General features: G+C 34.5%; 1 long non-coding RNA gene across 1 annotated transcript; it reads right to left on the reverse strand.

The window, feature by feature from the left end:
• Window positions 1-1,977: 1,977 nt before the first annotated feature.
• On the reverse strand, window positions 1,978-25,636 carry LOC149782025 (uncharacterized). The gene is made up of 3 exons (XR_016414549.1): window positions 25,517-25,636; window positions 11,443-11,741; window positions 1,978-2,153 (listed from the first exon to the last, which is right to left on the reverse strand). It is a non-coding gene; the product is annotated as an uncharacterized LOC149782025 (long non-coding RNA).

The raw sequence follows: 25,636 nt of genomic DNA on the forward strand, positions 1-25,636 counted from the left end.
TTATTCCATGCTAAAAATAAGTTAGTGTCTTGAACATTTCACAAACTAAGGAACAACCAAACAAGACATTTAACTTCAGATATGAACTACTTGGCTAGGCACTGGCCAGACAGCATTGCATCCTAATCCGACCCCTGTTAGAAGCATGAAATGCATCCAATTACACCGACGCTATGCCATAACAATGAATTTCCAATGAAAAATAACTGATACACTTTGAAATTATTTAAGACCATAAATTTCAAAGAGACTAAGCAAACTTAATTTTTAGACAATGTTACAAAATTACTGCTTCAGTGTCAATCAACTACAGAGTTTCAAACTGAAACAGAAAGAAAACCATTACAATTTATTCCAAATAAAATGTTATATATTCGATACACTCTGTATTATAAAAAGAAGCATAGCTGCCAAGTTCTTTGTTTGTATGTTTCCCTTTTTTTTTGTTTCTTTATTATTTTTTTTAAGTTGTTCTTTTTTGTGTTCTTTTTAAAACAGTAAACAAAGAAGCAATCTAAATTTGTCATCAACTTTTGACTGGAAATGAAAGACTTTTTTTAATATTGTCAAAGCTTTGGAACGTATAATTTAACAAAAGAAGTGCAAGAACCAGCTTGGTTAATTACCTTCATAGCTGCAAGGATAAATCGGCAAATATACACACCTCCATCGATAATTGTCTGAATATTTAATCCACAATGATAGAGACATTTATTTTGTATTATGTTGTTTACAAAATAAATGGTACTGGTCAGGTAAACCATTAACTTGACTTTGAACAAGGTTAAGTACATAATGCAGGCATATAAAATATGATAATTACTAAAAGCAAACAGAAAATACAAATTAAATATACATAACAATATGATAATATAAAATCCCGATCCAGATTATCCAGAGGTGCGAATATATCACTAGCTGTTTCTCTACCTAATAATGTCAATTCAAGGAACATTGCATGGAGACGCAATCTGATTAATATCATCACTCCACTGTCATGGGTGAAGATCTGACAGCGACCGCTTAGGGTCATGCTCTAGCAACCTTTGAATTGACCAATGGAATTACAGCTTTCAGAAAATGTGAAAGTGAATTAAATAAATAGGCACACACATATGCTCTACAGCTATACTGCTCAGTCTCCCAAATGCAAAGACATAAGACTTCATCCGACTGGCTGATAAAATTAGCGAGTATGGTAATAACATAGGTCACCAGAACATGATTCCCGGCAATCGCTGCCAGATCTTCACGTAGGACAGTGGAAATCTGATTTTAATCAGATTGCATGGAGATGTGAAACAACTATTCACAAAATTACGGGTATCATCCTCTCTGAAAATACTTGAAGTATTTTAATCAAATTGAAAACGAATATGAGTGTCGCACACAATATTGTATCAGGCTGGAAGTCAAGCGCCACCTTCTCAAAGACTAGGTCATATAACAAGTACATACCATTATTTACAACAAAGGAATGACTATAGTAAAGGAGAATTAGATATGGCAAAGGGAAATGTGGAACACGTATATGGATGCAGCATACTGAAACTTTGGCTGAGTAACGACAAATAAAGCCATAAAACAAACCAAGGAAAACAAAACTAAACAGTGCAATCAATACACGTCCACGACACTTTGATCATGCAAAATTTATATATGTGGATTTGGACGATCAAAGTAGATTTTAGAAGTAAATAATTTATGAGGTACAAAGACCATGATCGTCATATTAGTTTCAAAATTAATATGAGAAGATAATGCATCTTGAATCCATTGCGAATATTGTAAAATCGTCATATTCCCGACATAAACATTTTCAGACCAAGAATTTATTGAGACCGGGCGCCGTGTCTTTGGCTTTTTCATGAATTATATTTTGCGTATTTATTGTTCTCTCAAAGTCCGTAGCACTTTATGATCCTAAGCTCTGTGTTATTTATAGCAGGGGTATATTTTGGAAATACCTACAATAAGGCAAGGATTGTCTTCGGGTTCTGTTTCAGACTGGTCATTTCTACTTCACCGCAGCCAGAACAAGCTGTACATATGATAGCAGGATCATTTACACTTCAAACGTTTTGCTCTTGTTGCTTCGCCCATAGTCTTTGTTATCAAACATATTTACACCGACGGCTTCCACTACAAAGAAACTGAAAGAATATTAATACAGTTAATATTAAAGGCATACCATCCTTCGAACCCAATATTTTGTGGTTTCCAGCTAGGGATAAAATCATCGCTATTTTAATCTATCTAATACTGCCCACATAGCATTTTTACGTACCTGTGTCACGTCTAGGTTTACATATTACGTCAGAAAAATATTACTATGATTTTTGCAGGTGTTTTCCCACAACTATATGCTTACACGGAAAGACCCGTTCAGTGCCATATAATAGTTTATAAAATCTCTCAAGATGTTATTTTCGTTATTTGCTTTTTGTGCTTGATTTTTCTTTTATACGGTAAATGTTATATAACCATAAATGTGATGAACCGAATGTATTTTTTTTTGAATGATAGTGTTAATGAACTATGCAGATGATTTTTCATAACAGAAAAGCAAAGCATGCATTCAAGCAAGTTGTTAGCGTTGATATTTTTAACCCCATGACATATACAGATACATGATTCCAATCAGCTGAAGTAATTAGATAGGTTGTGGTTGAAAAGACATTTGAAAAATGGCTCTATATCAGATGAATAAAAAATGAAATGATATAATGTATAATCACGTATTTTAACAGGAAAAGATAAGAATGCAAAACAAAATGATAAACATTTTATATTAAACGCAGCAATTATTGGAACTGTTCCACACTGATTGAACCAATAACAAGCTACGTTGACTTGTGTACGTTTATAAACCTTTCTGAAAGTACTTTTCCTCAAACAATTGTAGAATCTACAAAGGGATATATGGTGCTTGTATGAGCGTTGTGCATAAGAAATTCCGCTTTCTTTAGAATATGCTGTTCACTATAGAAATATTAATTGATGTATGATATATATATATATATATATATATATATATATATATATATATATATATATATATATATATATATATATATATATATATATATATATATATATATATATAAAATAATAATAACAATGAGGGCTTTGTAAAGCGCCTAATCTTTAGAAGCTCTAGGCACTTACAACATTAGACAACACCTATAAGATAAAAAAACATATATAATGATATGATTACAAACACAAACACCATGAAATTAGAAAATATAGAAAAAACATGCTGAGAATATTTAAGGTAGGAAACATTATTAAGGTCTTTAAGTTTGTTCTTGCAGTCGAAATAAGTGAGTTTTGAGAGCACTCTTGAATGTGATCACTGTGTATTTGTGTCTAAGTTCAGTGGGCAATTCATATATATAGAGAGATAGAGAGGGACTTGACCTCCCTCGGTAACGGATTTTCAGTGGTTCTTTCTCCAACATATCTGCCATCTGTTTCAAAACCTTGCTGAGTTTACATCTTCATCAACCTTGCGCCAATGCAACATGCTATGATGACGATTGAGCATGGTGGAATGCAGCACATTGCTGGCATAATGGGCACACGCGATCATCAGTCAGGTGCCATCTATTCAGATTTGCTGGCGACAGGAGCAGATCATATACTGACATAAACAGTAATTTGCTTTGCTGTGGTTCGTACTGCCAAAGGTCTATCGATGTGTTTCCTCTCTGGCATTTGTCATCTTGTCCAAAATGCTTGATCATTCATGTGGACCGCTCTTGTTGACATCTCTTGATCCTCACCTCTACGAATGTCTTCCTGAAACATGGTACTGCGGTCAAATGGGCTTAATTGTTTCCATCTATGCGATTCTCTTGAGCCGACTGTTTAGTCCCTTGAGTCTGCTTTTAGTTTTATTAACTGCCTTGCACACGCACCACTTTGTTCCTGTCCAAAGAATTCATTCCGGCTCCACTTATCTTTTCAGCCTTTGAATCCTTCAAAGTTATCAGGAATGTCCCATGGTCACATTGAATTCCTCAGACAGTGATGGTAGTGACAGTTGTATGGTACCTGCATGACCTGCCATGAATATCATGAACATTTGCAGAGATACAATCGCTTGAATCTACGAATGAAACAACGTGAAAGACGTTACAAATATTTTCTCAGCATAATGTCCGCCGGAACGGTATATCGCGCCGTGCTCAAGAAATATATTACAAATACCATTATTATAAGTCCACCAGTTCGGTGTTCCCTTGTAATATCCTCGCTTGGCGCTCAGCATTAAAAGGTTAGTGTTAGGACTGGTTGGCCTGGTGTCAGGATAATGTGACTGGGTGGGACATCATGCTTCATGGCTGCAGTAGGAGACATCACTATAAACTGCCACACGGCAGACATCGCAGTGATATGACTCAAATTGTTAAAACTGTGATAAATATCGAAATCACACACACACACACACACTTCGCAAACCGACAACATTAAGTGTTCAGACAGTATGAACTAATCCTGTCACTTTTCAAACCTAATGGTACCTTTGTCAAAAAAAGGCTCACCAAAGGACATAATTTATTTTTAAATAATGCAAAACTATTAACACAGAAAGAAAGGTACAAGTACTCATTCCTATCTGTTTCTTCTAGCTTTCTCAGTTATGTATAAATAAATTCCTATACTGATGAAAGAGCTACAGTTTTCTCTGTGAAACGTTTAATATGTCTTGATTGATCGAACGGTAGTCATACAGTTCGATCATTCGATCAGACGTATCAACCATTTTAGAGAGAAAAGTTTAGTCCTTTCAAAAACACATTGTTCATCAATCGATCAAGACGTATCAGGTGTTTCACAGAGAAAATTTTAGTCCTGTCAAAAAATATTTGAACTTTTTTTCATTATTGAAAAACAAGTTCAGACAAGCAGAATATCGTGGTTCTTGTTTATCTGACTGAGTATGTCTTATGAACTATACGTAACAGTAACAGTAACTTGGCTGTTTGCCCCGCGGGTGCTTTAGCATATAGCATTACCCATTAGAAAAAGAAATTTGCTGCATAGAAATGGCATGTATAAGTAGCAATCCTTGATACAAGGCAGACTGCCTGATCGTCACTTTAATCTCAACGTATAATTGATATACTGGCGACCATCATGACGCGGTCCCACTTTGTTGTATTTATTTTCGTCGATAGTAGACCACCTGGCTGGTCCGTGCAAGCGGTACTTATTCTCCAATATATTAGATAGGATTAACCCTTGGGAAACCTGTTACATATGTTTGAAGACAGCTCCATATCCATACAATCTATTTTATGGATCGATACGTTCACTTAAATTGTTCTTTTGAACTTATACAAACTTTGTATCGCATGGGAAAGAATAGTACGTGTTTCAAATATAACTCTAAGTGTGCCTTTCCACAGTTTCATTTTAATAAAGTTGCCTTACATGTACTACTTTTATAAATAAACTGAATTCATGAAAAATTGACAACTTGATCTCAAATCAGTTTAAAGATTTTTCTTCCATGAACATTTTGTCATGCCGGTGATATCAAAACTCATTTATGTTTCGCAATATTTATGCCTCGCTAGGCGCTCAGCATTAAGAGGTTAGCGTCAGGACTGGTCAACCTGGTGTCAGGATAATCTGACCGGGTGGGACAAGATGCTATATGACTGAGGAATGGTCCCTCAGCGCTAGACATCACTATAAACTGCCTTAACATAGACATTGTAGCGATATGACTAAAATTTTAAAGCTACGTTAAAAATCCAAACATCTCTCTCTCTCTCTCTCTCTCTCACACACACACACACACACACACACACACACACACACACACACTCTTTGTAAATGAAAGGAAGAAACTAAGAAAACATGTCATACTTTCATTCAACACGTGTAATTCATCCTTTTTCAAGGACTCTCATCCTTCCTGGGTAGGATTTAAAATAACGTTTTCCACTTTAGATCACATTTGAAAGCTCATTAGTTTCAATATCGATTTTTTAAAATGTAAATTCACTTTATTTTGGAGGTTATTTAATTTTACATATTAGAGAAATCGATATTGAAACTAAGCTTTCATGAATATTTTAGGGAAATTTGTATCCCCATGTTTCTGTTACTAATCTATCATGTTAAACTAAGTAACGGAAGAGAGCAAAAGACAACAAGTTTTGTAAAATTCAACAAATAAATTATTGTCCTATATGATAAAGTAAAGATTTAAAAACAACTTCCAGTATTATCAATTGAATCCCAAACAGTTCTAAAGTTCTATAGCAAGCCCAAATGTTTGAAGTTCCAACTGAATTCGAATAGTATTTACATCAAATTCCAATATTGAATGTGTTGATATGCCTACAGTCTCTAATGTGCTAATGAACCAGTGGCCTGGACTGTAATGATGTGCTTACTGTTATTTGATGTATCACAATAAAATAATCCAATAATGTTCTTATATGAATTAACTATATTCCCATATTACTGTTCCAGTCCAAAATATTATTAAAGAACTAGTAAATAATAATTTGAATAAATAAATCCACTCAACTGCAAAAAATTAACACAACAATAAGACTGATTCTGCTTCATTTGCTGAAAATACTCTAAAGATTATGCGGTCAGAATCAAGACTAATTCTTTTAAATCAAATTCAGGTAACCATTTTTACATTAAATTAATGAACTGAATATTTAATCCAAACCGATTGAGAAATATTATGTTTGTTTACAAAATAAATGTCACTGGTTAGGTACACAATGAAATTGATTTTGGGCAAGGTCAAGTACAAAATATAGATAAACATAACAGACAATCATCAAGGAAAGCCAAACAAAATATAAATTGAAAATATATATAACAATAAATACACAAATATATATACCTAGATACACTTTTCCTGTGTTGATATTGTTTTTTGGGGTGGGGTGGGGTAAAGAAGGTTAGAGCTTGAATATGTTTGATAAACAATCTTGCTTAACGAAGTTTTATTATAAAATCAAACAAAATTGACAAATTACAATGCTCTAATATAAAGGTATAATAAAGTAACAGAAATGTGAGAATCACGGCCACTCGCCCACTCTTACACACAAACGCGGGGCCCCAAGTGGTCGAGATGTCTAAAGAGTACACCGTGCCGGATAACTGCCGTCTCACCTCTGTCTGCGTCAGTTCGAGTTTTAGGCTCGGCCAATGTGGGTACGTGAGAAATCTTGCCAGTAGCTTCTCGTGTGTCGGTGATTCCTTCTGGGTTTTTCCCGGATTCTTCCTCCACCATCTATACTGACCGTCATGTATAGCATATCTTGTGTTGAAAAATGGCGTTATACCCTACAACAACAACAATACACAAACGCAATACAATAACCTATCGCCATTGCTTTTCAACACGTGTTAGAGATTATAACATAATCGAATAATTACAAAAATATTGCATTGTGGGAAAGAAAACCTGTTGTTTTTTTTTCTATTGAAACTCCATGCATTGTCTTTCAAATATTTTTATTAGTCTATCCGGTGTCCAGATATGGTATTTTAACTAAGTTGAATTATATATAACAATTCTGAGTTCAAATGAAATGGACCAGAATCATATTGTATACAAAGACCTTTAACACAATAGGCCATCTGAAAATCGAAGATAGCTAAACACAAAAAAGGGTGTATTCTGAATTATACGTGCTTCCGTTCATTACAGGCAACTGTCAATTATACATACTTAATGATAGCTGTTACAGGCAACTTTAAATTGTACATGTTACTGTATACCGCTGCAGGCAGCTGTAAATTGAAATGATACTAGTTGTGATTTTAAGTAGTTTGTGACATGCTAAACTGGTATTTTAAGAACTTCAAGAAATAGTTTCATGATGATTCATTATATTATTGTACATGTTGTACATGTTGCAGTACAGTAATATTCACTGACGGGCTTTCATCAAAAGATATTGTCAACATTCCATTACATTATTCAGTCGGCATTTTTCTTATATATATTATCATGAATTAAAATATGTGTGTGTGTGTGTGTGTGTGTGTGTGTGTGTGTGCGTGTGTGTGTGATATATATATATATATATATATATATATATATATATATATATATATATATATATATACTGGACAGTTCAATCACAAGGACTGTTTGTAGAGAATTAATGTCAGAATCATGCAAGATGCACGTGTTTATGATTGTAAAATATGTTATGGTGTTGGAAACACAGCTTTTGATTTCTCGTATTCTTCATCGCCAGTGTCGTTAACTTTGGATAAGAATCAAACAGATAACAGTGTGTCCTTGAACTTTTCAAACTGTCCTCAGATTGCGAGGTCTTAAACTCATCGAATGATGAAATATAATTTCTCTTCCTTGACATAATTGCAAATTTTGTCCATGTTATTCGGCCATTTGATTTTATAATCCTGATTTAGTCAAGTCCAATATTACGAGTCCCATTAAATTGCAGGGGATGAACAAAGAGTTACTGAAAAAGGGTTTCTTATCGTGTTAGCATCAGGTACACCAGAGTCTTGGCGAAGACAAATATGTTCTAATTACTACATACACATGCCATCCAAGACCAGATTTATGTCTTTTTTTTAAAGAATCTAAACTGATGTAGCAATGTAATTTCAAATTCATTTCAAACTTGACACGGCTAAAGTGTTTTTTTTTATCCGAGTCAAGTTATTAAATACTTTTTGAATTCGCCTTGACAATTAGGCTCCTCATTTCTACACGATGCTCTGTTTCCGCCCTCGTTTTTTAGGAGGTGTCAGTTTAATGAACAGTTTTTTTATACTAAGGTTACTGTCCTTTCTTGACTTTTTCACCTTCTCACCTCATTCAACCTTATTGCGTAGTTAGCTGTCTTAAAAGAAAAGCCATCTGGGCACAAAAAGGTATTGTTACCTACAGGCTACGTTTCCATTATGTCTCCTCTATCACAAACCTACAAGAGCTATGCGCGTTGTATTTACTCGTATGCATAAAGTATATACAAAATATTGTAAAATTAAATGAAATGGGATGTGTTTAAACTTAAAACGTTTAAAAAGTTAGCTAATTATAGTTACCTTTCAACAAAACAAACTCGCGATATCTATTGACTTTAGTTTAAGGTAAGGGACAACCTTGACCTCTCAGTTTATTTACATGTCGAATGATTCGTTATTTAGCTACGTTGTGCTCCTATGAAAGGAAGTTACGGTCGTAACATCAACACTGCTGGTGATATTATGTTGAAGTACAAACAAATAAAATAAAAACATGTTTATATTTCTTTTTAAATATGTATAATCTATATTCTCACTTGATTTTTTAACACTCGTTTGTTTGTCTTTGAGAGGAGCATCGAGATTTCTCTAAAAGATGTTTAAGCTAAGGTCGTATTTAGAGATAAGTCCACAAACGGTGTCGTGCTTTCCACCAAATCATATTACCTAAGTGTGCAGAGGCATTACTGTCGTCAATATGTAATACAAAATATTGTATTTTTTGCAGTGGTTATATGATCCGAGAATTATAAAAAGTGAACCAGTCAACAGGAAGTTGTTGATGTCCATTCGGGTCAAATGAACTGTGTGTTAACGGAAGCTGAAAGGCTCTATTTTTTGTTTGCACTGTATTACGTGAACATTTGCTCAGAATAATTTTCTCAGTAGGAAGTTAAAGTTACACAGATTAGGTCATACCAGCTTTTAGGAAATATTCTTTAAAGTTAGTCCAGTGAAGTTTTGGAATCCTTTATCATCTGTTATTATTTTATCATCGCTTATTTGATTGTCATAATCTTCTATCAGTGCTATTGTGGCATGTGACTGGCTTCATTCTGGCGAGCGAACTACAATACACATGATATCATTAGAGGTCTATTGTAATTCATAAACTTGTGATAGTGATCTGCTACGTGTACGATTTGATGAATTCACGTCATACGAGTAAAATGCGTGACCAGTAAGATAAAACACATACATTTATTTAAATGCCAGGATGATGTTGAACATAGAGCTCCTTGTTTTGTGTATTACATCTGTCTTATACTATTATTGTTGACTTATCAATCACTTCAGATGGATACATTTGTCAACTGTATGACGTAAATGTAGTTTGAGAATCTAACACCTTCACGTGGAATATTCCTCTGCCATATTGAGGGAAGCACGGTCAATACAGTCCTATGTCATTCAGAGAACAGCATACAAGTTTTAATGTTTAGTTTTCATAAATATATATACCCTGGTAAAAACATATTTTACTTTATCACCACTTGAAATGTGTCTTTGATTTACGCACGTTCGTGTTTTCAACGGATTAGTTCAGAAGATGGACTCACACATGATTATATTTCAAGAGAACATTGAAACAAATATATCTTATCTCTTGTCTGCAATATGAAAGTAAATTCGCTTTGTTAAATGTAAAGTCTAAGGGCGTAAACCTATGTAACAAGACAAGGCAAAACCCAACAAGCATTCAAGTTTCTAAAAAAAATATGTTTCCTTGAACCATAAAATCAAACAAATTGAAAGAATTAAAAATAAATTACAGAGATTGAATTCCTAGAATATCCTTAAACGTACTATCAATTTCACACTAATTCGCAAAGAACAATAATAAATAAATCACGATTTCCACTAAATCTTACATGAACTGCAGAATAATATACGTGGTGCTTGTATTACCTTATATAGTCCTTATATGAGCACCAAATCAACACTGAATCACTAAAAGATTTTCGAACAATTTAAATCATGATATTATAAAATAGATCAATAGTCATCATCAGACCTTCTCATTTTGTTGAGCCAAGCAACAATTAGGGCGTGCATGGTAGGTATACATGACAAATGCTATCCTAGTTTCACGTAATATTTTCGTGACCTATATCCAAACTAACTGCGTGCCGTACTTGACCGAAATAGTTGTTGAGTTGACATAGACAATCAGCGTTGACTTATGAATGAGAATTCTACGTTTATTGTATATGTACTTTTACTATAATGCAAGTCAGCCATGGAATTAAAGAATTTCAAATATAAATGTCATAAACCCAATTTCTTAAATAAAACTGTTTTAAATTTAATCGATGATACAGATATCCGTAATACAATGATCTAGTAATATACTGTATACAAATATTTCTTTCCAGTATTCATGGTAACAGCATATACAAGCATACAAGAAGATCCCTCATTTGTCTCCAGAACAAACCATGTCTGCATTGGTATATATTTTAGAGAGCCTAATGAGTTCAAAAAGTGTTTGAAAAACAGTCTCGTGATATTATTCTTAGTTACGTTTTAAGGAATAAGTGCTGCATACGAATTTTCGACGTTCGTTTCAAGTTAAGGCTATGGTTAAGAAAATCTTAGGACGTCTAACTTGCCTTTATATATATTTTATATTCATCACGTAAAATCCAACATTGCATTTACCATAAAGTTCACATGCATGCTCGTACCACGCACACGGAAGGTAGTTTCATTCGCATATATATGGCAGATGTCAGGAAATGGAGTGAGCGCTTCGAACTTAGTTGTCTAGTATGGCGGCATAACCTGGTTACTGGTCGCGGGTTACTCTCAAGATTCAACGCAGACAGTTGATTGGGGTCGACGTGTTCCCTCTTGCTTCCTCCAGCGCCGCTTCCTATAATGGCATCTCTCTTCGTGTCTAGCCTCTTACTGTTATTCCTCTCGTCACTCTTTTGTTCGGCCGTAGAAGCAATTTCTTTCTAAAAATAAAATGAATGCAGATTAAATATCTGGTCAATTTATCCTTCCGAACAGAATGTTCTCTCTCTGTCTCTCTGTCTCTCTGTGACATTAACATAGTACAATAAACCTAACGTATTTCTCCAAGAGATCTAGTTCCTATTCATGTATATCATATTCTGCTCTCTCCTAATAACAATCCAGAATCTGCAGTGTGAACTATAAGTGATTATCTTGTCTAATATCGGACTCATGCACACATAAAGCGCACAATAGATAGTCATATATCATGCCATGCTACTTTAATGTTAATACAACCGATTCATATGTTAAATGAATTCACATCTTCGTTATACAAATAAATCAATCAAATCTCACTTATCATGTTAACGAAATTATCTGCTTACTAACATTTCATCGACACACACATCTTACAAACATAATAATGATCAATTCTAAGCATATATGATTAAATATGGCATTCAAACATATACATTCCTACAATTATTTTAAGACTAATATGAACGAAAAGTTATGCATGAAATTAAGACATTGTACCGTGCTCTAAGATTCGTTTTATTTTTCTTCCTTTTAGTGCAAATCGTCTGTTTACACCTCTGGTTAAGTGTCTCCCAAAGATTTGCAACTACACGTCCCTTTCACAGTCCTTTGCACGAGGAAGGACTTCTTACTACCACCGAATCCAATACACATTCGCCTAACGCAAAACCTTAGACCGACTACTTTGTAACACATTGATAAAACACGATACTTCTCCTGCAAAACCCACCCCAATCTATCCAATCAGAATTCATGTCTATCTAAGAGCCATTGTTAACACTTGGAGTTGATAATCTTTATAATTTTCCCACTTCCTCTTATGTTACGTGTTTAGGCTCTCGTAAATATTAACAAATGAAAGAGTGAAAACAACAAGCTTCTAGAAATTTAACAAATAATTTCTTTCCCTGGAAAAACACTGTAAAATGAAAAAATTAAGAACTTATGGTTTTAAGAATCACATCCCAATAAAATTTTAGAAGTCCTAGTAATAAAATGGTCTAATGATTTCAAGTTCGAGTCCCGACGCAAATCCAAAAATCCGAAATGGCAGCCGATGACGGATACTGTAGCCTTTATATTACGAATGTGTCTATAGTTCTTTGTTGATTCACGAACAATATTCCGGTCTTTGAATTTTGCGACTAAAATTTAAATAATGTCTTTGTCCAAGAATTCTGTATGAGCACTCAAATATTTCCAGGAAAAAGAATTCATCTTTTAGAATCCAAATAATTTGAATGAAAATTAAAATATAACTTTAAACTGGTCACAAACACACACTTTCCAGTGTAAAAGCACAACTGAGAAATATATCTTTAAACATCACTATTAAATCTAACTGCTGCGCAATTTCGGAAAACTCAGAATTGCGAAATAGGGCTGTTTACAATCTAAAATCACATTCAGTATGATCCTGATAAAAAAAATCTTTTTACTCAGAGAATAAAATAAAAATAGAAAGTTGTTTACTTGTCTCATTGATTTCTAAACCAAGGTCGGGAACTAAGTCAAAAATAGAAACAGTGTTCCTATTATTCGATATTTATGAAAAGATTCAGGTCAAACGATTTTAAAACTTACAATCAATTACATTAAATCAAATATAAATTAAATTAAATATGCATAACAGCTCCATAAAGAAAAAGACTTATATGATAAAGCTTTCTTTTTACTATAGATTAATTATACATGAGGTTAAAAAGAACTCTCATAAATTAAATAAAGTGTACATGAAATAATACACTTCTATACACGAGAAAGTGCATCTGCTATTAAATTATCTTTCCCTTTGATGTGCCTGGTATCAATATCATATCCCTGTAACAACAAACACCACCATATTAGTCTTTGATTTTTATTTTTCATCTTGCAGATGAAAGTAAGGGAGTTGTGGTCACTAAACACAATAATCGAGGAAGGAACTGAACTAATGTGAACTTCAAAATGCTGTAATGCCAGTATTAACGCCAAGTATTACTTCTCGATCGTTGAATAATTTCTTTAGTGTTTATTTAATTTCTTAGAAAAATAGCACACTGGATGATCAATACCATTTTCGTATTAGTATTCAAAACTGCTTCAACGCCAACATCACTTGCGTCAAATGTTTAAATGACTGGCTGAAATATGGAGCTGTAATAACTGGCGCGCTTTAAAAATGGCTTTTAATTTGTCAAAAGCCTCCTGGCATGTTTCAGTCCAAAGGAACTTGTTTTTCTTACTCAACAAATTTGTCCAAGGAATCAGCAATTATAGAGAAATTGGAACAAAATTTTCGACAGTATCCAGTCATACCTAAAACCGCATCAGTTGCTTTTTATAATCAGGCACAGTGAATGCACATAGAGCATTGACCTTGGCACCTATTGGTTTAACTTTTCCGTGTCCCACGATATGTCCTAGAAAAGTTACACTAGCACGGCTGAACTTGCTTTGGATAAATTGACTGTCAAACTTGCATCTGTGAGTTGTCAATGAATTTCGAAATTGTTGCTAAATGTTCTTTCCCGGTTTCGTTGTAGATGGTAACAAAATCGATGTAAGCATCACAACTATCTAGACCAGAGGTAATCGTACAGTTGTGATGCTTACATCGATTTTGTCATCATCTACAACGACACCTGGAAAGAACATTTAGTAACAATTTTGTTTGTTCTAGTACGAACATCTGGAAATAAGTGCTCATATTCAAATAATAACAGTTTAATTTAATTACTTTCTTGCTCTTGCAAATGTGAAAGTTTCTAGTCCATATCCTTCATAATTTCTGACTTCCGAAGATTTGTCACTCCAATATCAGTAGAATCCGATGACATTACTTCACTTAAAGTTTCATTGAGTGGGACAGGTACAACACAATTGCATATATAACCTGGCTATATCTTACAATATACTCCTTTAGCATGTTTATATGGCAAAATTGTTTTTGTTTTCGCCTCCCAGGAGTTTTTATGATGTAATTTAAATCATTTACTTTCCTGTCAACTCTGTACGTACCATAATATTGGCTTGAAGAGGATTTTGTTGTATGGGCAAGAGAACCAGGACTCTAGTGCCAGTTTGAAAACTCCTTTCTTTCGAGTTTTTAACGTATGTTGACTTCATTTTTGACTGAGTAGAGTGCAGATTTGCTCTTGCGACCTCACAAGCCTTTGGCAACTTATACTTAAAATTGGAAACATAATCAAGAAGATGAATTCCAGTATCTTTAGAAAGAAGTTTCTCTTTCATCAACTTCAATGGTTCTCGCACAGTGTGTCTGAAAACCATTTCAAAGGGACTGATGCCTAGAGAATCTTGAATTGATTACCTAACAGAACACAATATTAAATGAATTTCTTCATCCCAATACCCGCATCAAACCTATATGATCGAACCATATTTTCAAAGTCTGGTGAAATCTTTCTAATGCCCCTTGGCTCTCAGGGTGATAGGCAGAAGATTTGAATTGTTGGATGCCTAACTAATTCATGCACGAATTGCTGGAAAATTCCAGGCATGAAATATGAGCTTTGATCCGACTGGACAGATTTAGGAAAACCAAATGGAGTAAAACACGTTATCTAAGCTTTTACTATTGTTTTCGATTTAATATTCCTCAAAAGGAATTGACTCTGGAAACCTCCTTGACGCACAGATAATGGTCAACAGATATTGGTTATATGACTTGGTCTTAGGTAAGGGACCAACACAATCTATCAAAATGGTTCGTCAAAGGTAGCAATAGACGAGCCTTATGTATCTTCTGATTGGGTTTTCCTACTATTCGACAAGTATAACAAGATCTACATTATTTACCAACATCACTTTTGATTTTTGGCCAATAAATGTGAGTCACGATCTTGTGATAAGTCTTATTAATCCCTAAATGACCAGCCAAAGGAGTTTCATGGAAAAGACTAAGTATTTCCTGTCTGTCAGGTTGTGGAACTGCAACGTATTAGTTCACTGACCATTCGTCATCAGCAGTTACCCCGGGAGGTCTCCATTTTCTTATAAGAATTCCATTTTTAATGAAATAAAAGAGAGTTACTTCAGTGGCTTCAGTTTCATTAATGTCCCTTTGAAACAAACAGGAGATCTCAGGATCATTTTCCTGTTTGATGACAAGGGATTGTCGTTTATCACCCTGATTTGAATAAAGAGAATTAGTAGTTTAAAGAGGATCACTGTGATCAATACCTTTTGATTGATCTAACCAAGGAGTGAAAGTGAACTCGTCGAAAGCCTGACCAACATATGTGTCAGCTAAAGGAATACTTTCCTGATCAACATCATTCTCAAACGCTTTCTTTGCCTTAGCTCTGGTAACTACACCAGCTGGGAATAAATCAATGAATTCTTTTTCAATTGGATCGACAATCTGATCCAAGCAAGGCTTGTCAGTTACAAGTGGATTAACCACAACCTTCTCTCCAGCTAGGTCGTTGCCTAGTAAGAAATGAATGTCCTCAACGGGTAAAACATACACTGCGCCGACTGTCACTGGTCCTGAGACTAAGTCTGATGCTAAATTTACACAATAGAGAGGAACATTAACAAAGCCAGAATCTACTCCCTAAAAAAGATCACTCTCATTAGAAGAAAGAAGACTTCCCAGAAAAAGCAAAGTACATGACAATAAAATACTCCGAGAAGCTCATGTGTCCCTTAAAATTTTAATAGTGATAGGATTGGCCGAATCACCCAAGAGTGATATAGAACCATTCTATATGAATAGTTGATAATTCTCCATAATAAAATCAGACTGGGGTTTATTAGACCCAACAACTATATTGCTTTCAATACATGACCGTAACCTTGACCTCTTAGAAACAAGAGCATTTGGAATAGGTCTGTCTTGATTCTGATGCCTATTTTTTCAATTTGTAGCAATCGGAAATAACGTGTCCTTTCTTCTTGCAATAGGTACACGTAGGAAGAGACAAGGATCTTTGATCAAGCTTTTCTGAAGCTTGATTTGTCGAAGTTGTGCCAGGTTGAGATTTAGAAGGGCTTGTATTAGGCTGAAATACTTTTCTGCCAGAAGACTGTTGACTGGCAGTCTTATTTACAATTATTTACTTTATGAGTTAAAGAAGGTTTTGATATTATGCTCGTCAAGATAAGTCTTAATGTCACCATGGACACAGTTCTTGAACTCTTCAAGTAATACAAGTTTTTTGAGACTTTCATAATCTTGTTCATCTTTCTTGGCTAAGCACCATCTATCTAATAACTGCTCTTTTTCTCTAGCAAATTCTAAAGCAGTTTGTCCGGCTTCTTTTTTATAGTTTCTGAATTTGTGCCGATAAACCTCAGGGACTAACTCATAACCCCTTAAGATGCATTCCTTAACCGTATCATAGTCACCACTTTGGTGAACTGACGTTGAACGGTAAATATCATTTGCTTTGCCAATACGTACACATTGTAATAATTGAGTCCAATGCTTCCTTTGCCATTTAAATTTTCTGCATCTATTTCAAAATAAGGAAAATATCTGTTTACATCTTCTTCTGGGGGGGGGGTCACTAACCTAATATTCTTTGCAACGTCAAAACTATAATTTGTACTTGAAATGGAAATGTGTTTTTCATTTGCCAGCTCCATTTTCTTTTTATTCTACATTGATATTCCCTCTCTTTCTTCTCCCTTTAAATACAGATCTGTCTCTCTCTCTCCTCTTTCTCAAATTGTAATTGCATTTGTTTCTCTCTCTCTCCCTCTCTCTGTCTCTGTCTCTCTCTCTCTCTCTCCTCAAATTGACACTGCGTTTGTTTTTCTTTTTTTGGTAATAACATTTGTTCTTTCTCTTTCTCCAGTTTCATTTGTTGTTTTCCTTTCTCGAATTGCAACTGCAACTGCATTTTTCTTCTTCATCTTTCTGAATTTCCAGCGTCCTCAACTCCAATCCCATCTTGTTTTTTTTAATTCTAATTCCTTTACTTTTATGTCAGAGTCTGATACAGACTTAATGATCGAAACGAAAGCATATTTATCCAAAACATTCTTTTCTACCAAGTACTGGAAAACAATATTTTTTATTTTCTGCTTCCTTAAGGAAGCCTTTAAATCAGAAAGATCATATTTTCTGGCAAATTGAATTAATTCATCTTCTTTGAAAAGGACTAATGGGTCCTGGGTAGGACTTGATAGAAGGATTTCCACTTTTGATGACATTTTAGAAAAGGTATGCCGATTTCACTAAAGCTTTCAAAAACTAAGGAAATTCAAATTTAAAAAAACAACAGTTTTCTGAAATATTTTAGCAAACATTAATACATCACGCACGAGCCCCAATTATTATGTTACGTGTTTAGGCTCTAATGAACAGTAACAAAAGAAAGTGTGAACATAACAAGCATTGAGAAATTTAACAAATACAGGTAAACCACCGCTTTTCTGGCGACGGATGGTCCGACACCTCTTTTAATATGGACAAATTTACGATAGACCACTTGAAACTCCCTACACCGCAAAATTAGTTTACTGGGCGCGCACTCGCATGGATTGTTTGCACTGCTGTTGTTGGTGGTGATATTTGTATTTTGTACGATTCTTGGATTATTTTACCTACATTTACCCCTAGCTATGACTTCTAAGAACGATGCAAGTGTCATTGGTGGTGTCAAGTGTAAATACCAGTCAATATCGATACAAGATAAAGTAGAACTGTTGAAAAAAACTGGACCGCGGTGTTTCCGTGCGAAAGCTGTGTGACACATATGGTTTTGGTTCATCAGCTGTTAACGATATAAAGAATCAGACGGACAAAATATTGAAATGCTATTCAGACAGTGATTCCATTAAGTGAATGGACATTAGAAAAACCGTGAAAGATGGTAAGAGTACTGAGTATGACCGAGTGATGATGGAATGGTTTCGACAATGTCGGAGTGACGGAGTGGACTTGTAGGGCAGGATGGTAATGGACCATGATCAGTTGTTTCATAAAGAACTTAAAGTAGAACATGAGTGTGACTAGTGAAGGATGACTTCAAAGATTCAAGAAGCGTCATAGAATTTCCATGCATAAAGTGTGTGCAGAAAAATGGTCTTCAGACAACGAAGGAGCTGCCGAGGATGAGGACAAATTTCAGGAGCTTGTAGTTGATGATCACCTCAGTCCTGAGCAGGTGTATAATGCAGATGAAACTGCATTATATTGGCGATGCGTGACCTCAGATGGTCCGGCAAAACTGTTAATCCGGCAAAGCTTTGGAACCATGGGTGCCGGAAAATTGGTGGTTTTCCTGTAATTTATTTCCTTGGGAAAAAAATAGGGAAAATGAAAAAAAATAAGAACTTACGGTTTTAAGAATCAGATCAAAAATAATCCAAAAGTAATCCACGAATCAAATTTTTGAAGTCTTAGAAATGAAATGTTCTAATGAATTCAAGTTCGAGTTCCGACGAAAAATCCAAAAATGGAAGGCGATGACGTATACTTTAGCCTTTATATTACGGATGTGTCTACAGTTCTTAGTTGATTCACAAACAATATTCCGGTGTTTGAATTTCCGAATAAAATTATTAAAAAATGTCTTTGTTCAAGAATTATGCATGAGCATCAAAATATTTCCAGGAAAAAGATTTAATCTTTAAGAATCCAAATAATTTGAATAAACATTAAAATATAACTCCAAACTGGTCACAAACACACACTTTCCAGTATAAAAGCCCAACTGAGAAATATCTCTCTAAACATCACTATTATATCTAACTACTGCGCAATTTCGGGAAACCCAGAATTGCGAAATAGGGCTGCTTACAGTCTAAAGTCACATACTCTCAGTATGACCTTTATAAAACTAATTTTATTCCGATAAAAATATAAAATAGAAAGTTGTTTACTTGTCTCAGTGATTTCTGAATCAAGGTCGGGAACTATATAACAAACAGAAACAGTGTTTCTATTATTATATATTTATGAACTGATTCAGGTCAAACCTGAATTTTCTGGAAAATATGAAATTCCTAATAAACAGAATGACATTACTTTGAAATGTAATGAAATTAAAAATAAAAGATTTTCAAACTTACAAACAATTAAATTAAATCAAAAATAAATTAAATCAAAAATACACATAACACTTCCTTTGATAAGCCAGTCTCTGAAAAGTTTCGATTTATGACAAATATTCTAGCAAGTACTAACGTTGTTGCTGCAACATTTCAACTCTTCGTATTTCGAGAAACAAAACAAGAGCTTTACCTATTGACCAGTTTTGCCCGACACAAACGGAACGTCAATAAGAATCAATGAAGTCTCTATCGGATGCATTGAAGTACGGGCATCCTCAAACGTGCAATGGATTTAATTTAGTCCAAATCATATTGATACTGCTACGTGTTACAGTTACAACGGCAACATTCACAGACATCTGCAAAATTCACACCGTTACACATGCCGTAGGGTGGTAAGGGAAAATTATATGTGGAAATCTGTGGAGTGGAGCGAGGGAATGAAAAAATTTTTTGAGACGGATGAAAGTCATGAACTTGAAATTACACCAGGTAACCTAGAATGTCCCGAAATGCTTTCTACAGCGTTACAATATGTCAATGATATAAAGTTGCAGTAACCTGTGGAAACGAGTAGTCGGCTCATTACAGATTCGGTCCATACAAATTTAATTCTAATTTTAATTAACTGTCACGATCGTTCTATCAAATAACGCTGTATTTGCCATTTTGTTGTTGTGAAATAATTAAGGAATGGCCATTTATGTTTTACGTCCATTGCAGTGTGACCCACAACCCAACACCCCAAACAAAAAGCTGTTCAAACTGTACGATCCGCGAAATAAAATGGTCTATTCTTATAATTCATTTTATCATCTAGTAAAGACAAAATATTTTGTTTTAAATTCAATAAGCTACACAGGTCCGCCCGAATAATTAGCTTGCAAATATTTTACACAAATTAAATTTATTGTACGCATCACTAACTTACCTGCACAAACTTTCCTGAAATTAAGCCTATGATCAAATAAAATTCAAAACATTTTGTTTCAGTTTATACATGTATTTTGAATGATAACTAGTTTCAGCGATATCAATTGACAAAGGACAAATTTGGGGTTGATTATCTTCAATATGCAATAAACAAATTATTACACTTTTAAAATCATGTGCTGGTTTTGATAGTTTATCACCTGGTAACGATCAATAAAGCGAAAACGATAAATACGGCAATAAATACCCTTTCCTTTCAACTTTGTCAGGCGCGGTTCCAGGAAATTCGAAACTGTTTGTGTATATTCCCATTATCTGTGTTATAGTGTCTTGAAAAATTAAAACAGAATTTTGAGTAAAATTTTATAAAATTTTGATTTAGAGGTTATTGTACCACCTTATTCCAGCGTTATCATTGGCTCGTTTGTTTAACCCGGGCTGGTTAAAAGAATCATACTTTAAGCAGTTATCCTTGCCAGGGATCAGTAGTATCCGGTGTATGCTCTATGTTTTTTTAAACTATATTGTACGGTTTGTTATCCATGTGTAATTTGTACGGATTGGCATATTTAAAGGATCAAATCTTTTCGAGTTATCTTTATTTGTAAGTCACCTATCTAAAGAAATAAAATAAATACAGGCATATATTTGGTCAGAAGTCCCACTAGTAGGGGGCTTATCTATACTCCCTACCTCACCATCAAGTATGTCTCTTGACCCTTGCCCTATTTACTTATTATTTACTTATCTATGTTTGTTTATGCGTTGCGTAAAAGAAAAATGAAAAACGAAAAAAAAAAAAATAAAGACAGAAAGAAAGAAAGTAAATTGTATTAGTGTGTGTTGTGTGGCTGGTTTACTATCTCGTAAATGTTAGTAGGTGTGTATTGGTTCCCCAGGGTTTCTGTTTTCGTTAATGTTCATCATGATGACCACCCCTTTGGGGAGAGAAGGTGGGACCCGTACTACCTCGCGTGAGCCACGTTGCACTGGAATCACACCATCATGCGCTCCTTAATCGGTTCGGTCAGCGCCCTGTCCCAGTGCATTTTCTCTTTTGTACCTATCAATATTAAAATAAAGTACTTCTACGAGATGCTATGTTAATACATTAGCAGTTTCTTATCTTGTTTACATTTGATGATCTGCCTCTCTGGTAGGAAAGAAAAGGGGGAACTAGGAGGATGAGAATGGGGTTTTGGAGCGTGTGATGGGGGAAATACAGACCGCGCACTGGCTGGAAACACCCCGCTGGCGGGTGATGTACCAGGTCCCATCGCCCACCCGTCCCGCTCCCTCACCCTCTCCCTTTTTTGAAAAGCCTTAGAAGTCCCCTTTCTTAGCCTTTATTTCACAAAGGGAAACAGTCGTTTCACAATGCGGACCTATATGCCGGATTTTAAAATAAGTCCTGTTTATTAGATTTTATGATTTCTATAAAATACGTAATTAAGTCATTACATATTTTAATATCTTGAATTTCATTTGTCTGAAGAAATAGATTTATTTCAACACTTTCATATTTTCTGATAATATTTTCAGAAATGTTGTCCCTTCTCTGATAATATTTTCAGAAATGTTGTCCCTTCTCTGATAATATTTTCAGAAATGTTGTCCCTTCTCTGATAATATTTTCAGAAATGCTGTCCCTTCTCCGTCCAACTCTGAGAAGGTATTTTTGTACGGTGAAACCAGGGATATCATTATGACTGGAAGAGAACAATGTACGTGAAGAAAAAGGAAACCTTCTTGAGGATATAAAGATGCTTTTATCCTTTTCAAAAGGGTTTCCATTCTTCAACATGTTCTCCACAGCGCTGACACTTTCGTGTTTATTCAACTACTCTATGAATATACATTGAAATGTTTCCATGTGCGACTTCAAAGGAAAAATATAAAATCACTGTTTAGTGATACATTTATTTGTTCAAGTATTAAAGCCAGACAGAGATCTATTGATTACATTTGCATTTGCCTGTACTTAATGACATAGAGGATGTCATATCAAAAGCTGAGGTTTAAATACAATTTTAAATGGCGAAAACTTCATTTCAAATACTATGGAATTCACTGTGGTGTCACAGCCTATTGACTATATTATAGAGTGTGCTAGTTCAGACGTGTGTAAACAACCACATAAAGAAAAATATCATTTTCTCGCGAATAAAGGAATTAATAAGTGGGTGGGATAAGTTCGATTACATTAGAATAAATGCACATAGTACATTGTGTTAGCTTCTCAGACAGTGTTATTACTATCAGGGTGTAGAAAAGAACAAATAGTGTGTCTTTGTTTATTCCCTGACGTGCGGCAATCCAGCATTCGCAGATGGCTTTTATAATAATAAATCCATATAGCTTATAAATAATAGTAGACATAGTTGGCATTATTCCAGAAAGTGGAGTTTTGAAATTAATGTGTAACGGTTATCTTGACTTATATAGGAAACCTAAAAATCATTGTCAGGGAAAGAATGTACCGTTCTAATAAGAAATGAAATTGTGTCTGAAAATCAAACACACACACCCAATATCATACTCACTCTAATCTATCAAAACTACACAAAATATATAGACAAGGAAAATATGCACGCTTTTAATAGAGGTCACTGTTATAGACCTCGTGGATATAATACTTTGATATCAGTCAGATTGTGTTATAAATTCGTTATTCCAAGGTGGCATAGTGGTTGGAGAGTCCCACTTCGGATGCAGTCGGTCGCGGGTTCAAACCCCGGCCGAGTCATACCAAAGACTTATGAAAATGATAATAATAGCTGCCTCGCTAGGCGCTCACCATTAAGAGGTCGGCCTGATGTCAAGATAATGTGACTGTGTGGGACATCATGCTATATGTTTGCAGCATGATGCCCCAGTGCTAGACATCACTATAAACTGCCACACTGCAGACATAGTAGAGATATGACTGAACATTTGTTAAAGCAACGTTAACAATCCAAATCGCACGGGCACACACACACACACACACACACACACACACACACGTTCTTCCACGCATTTAGTGATATTCACATCCACGAGTGAACCCAATTAAAGGAGTTTCTCGCAGAGGATTTTTCTTATCTAGATTCACACTCGCATGTCATAAAAAGGTTTTATTGAAGATTCTGATCGATTTTCGTCAAACATTATATGGATGATTTTCTTTAATCATATTCCAAATACGAAATATTATATGCATGTAAATATTTCACAAGCCTTGGTGTGGTCATTTTCGAAAAGTTCAAGCTGACGCCAGGTTTTGGCTTGTGTTCCCAAACAGTCAAACACTAAACTATGCCCCAATATGAGTTGACGTATGGTGTTGTTTCTATAGTTTGTACTTGTGCAAACACACTTTACTAATGAGATAAATTAATTACAAACATACAAGTGATATTCTTTTAATTGATGTAGCAAAAGATTGCAAAGTGATGGGATATAAACCAAATAGTGAATATATTGGGGAGGAACTATGCTTGCTGATAAATATGTCTTATACCCATTTTCGTGAGTGTGCTGGCATTTATATTAGACGAGCTAAAACTTGTTCTTTGCCTGCAAGTACATTTTATGAAAATATGGCTCTTTTGTGATCTTAATCGTTATTTACTGTACAATTAATGAGAATTTATAACATGGCAATATGGTGGTGAAGTTAATGTGTAGTGACCTAAAGACTGGTTCGCCATGGTGATGTAGTTCACACGACTGCTTTATAACTATCGTAGTATATTTGTCATGAAACATACAACCATATTTGCATACATTTTCTTTATAATCGGGTAACTATCATAATTTTTACATTTCTGGTGTTTCCTTTCTCCTTTTTATGCTGTATGTATATCTCTTAAGAGGCCATAAAGATAAGGAAAATGTATGCAATATCAAAAGCTATTCAAACACTAATATTGCGGAGCAAAGTCCGATTCAAAATATGTATAAATCAACCGCGTTGTCTCTCCGTAAAGACGATAGTATACGTATGGTTGGCTTCGAGATATCTGAACAACTCGAGAACAAAAATATTTCCTCATAAATAAGTGAACTAGAAAATGGATGGACAAAATTCAGAAACATTTAATACGTATATGGAATACATTGTGTTAGCTTCTCTGACAGTGTCAGTACTTATGAAACGAAACAAATCAACACTTATATTAAGTACAATTATATATATATATATATATATATATATATATATATATATATATATATATATATATATATATATATATATATATATATATATATATATATATATATATATATATATATATATATATATATATATCGGAACTCCGCTCTTATTTTGGATTCGTCACTGAACACCTGTTAATGTAACCTTTTGTTCTATTTCTGTCCATACAAATGTCATTTTCAGACTTTAGGAGATCAAAAGGACCATGATGTTTTGTGTCCTATTATTTGTTAATCCTATTTTGTAAAGATTCAGTCTGTAGTAAGTTTCCTCTACGTAAATTCCGACCATATACTATCTAACGTGTCCCTTTAAAGATTCCAACCATCTTCAGCATAATCAAACCACACTGTGTTGTAATTATAGTAACACCTACCTCAACTGACTGCGTGGCCAGTATTGTATACATATGCACCTGATATCGTTTGCAAAAACAAATTCTCGCCTACTACATTAGAGGCGTGGTGGTTTAAACAATTTCGGAACATTGCTGTAGGGTCAGTTAATGAAAATCATCCTCATATTACAAGATCATTTACAGCCTTACAGGACTATGCAAACATTAGAAGAGAAGGAAAGGAAAATATTTACCCTTTGTCGATGTATGAATAAACTTCGTCCTCTCCTCTTCATGTGTGTTACCTTTATAGTCAGCATAAGCCACTGCTATCCAAATTCGGACATCTTCTCATTTTTATGTCACTATAATAA

Source organism: Sinohyriopsis cumingii, chromosome 15 (assembly GCF_028554795.1).
Source record: "Sinohyriopsis cumingii isolate HCF-2022 chromosome 15, ASM2855479v2, whole genome shotgun sequence".
NCBI classification, from domain to species: Eukaryota; Metazoa; Mollusca; class Bivalvia; order Unionida; family Unionidae; genus Sinohyriopsis; species Sinohyriopsis cumingii.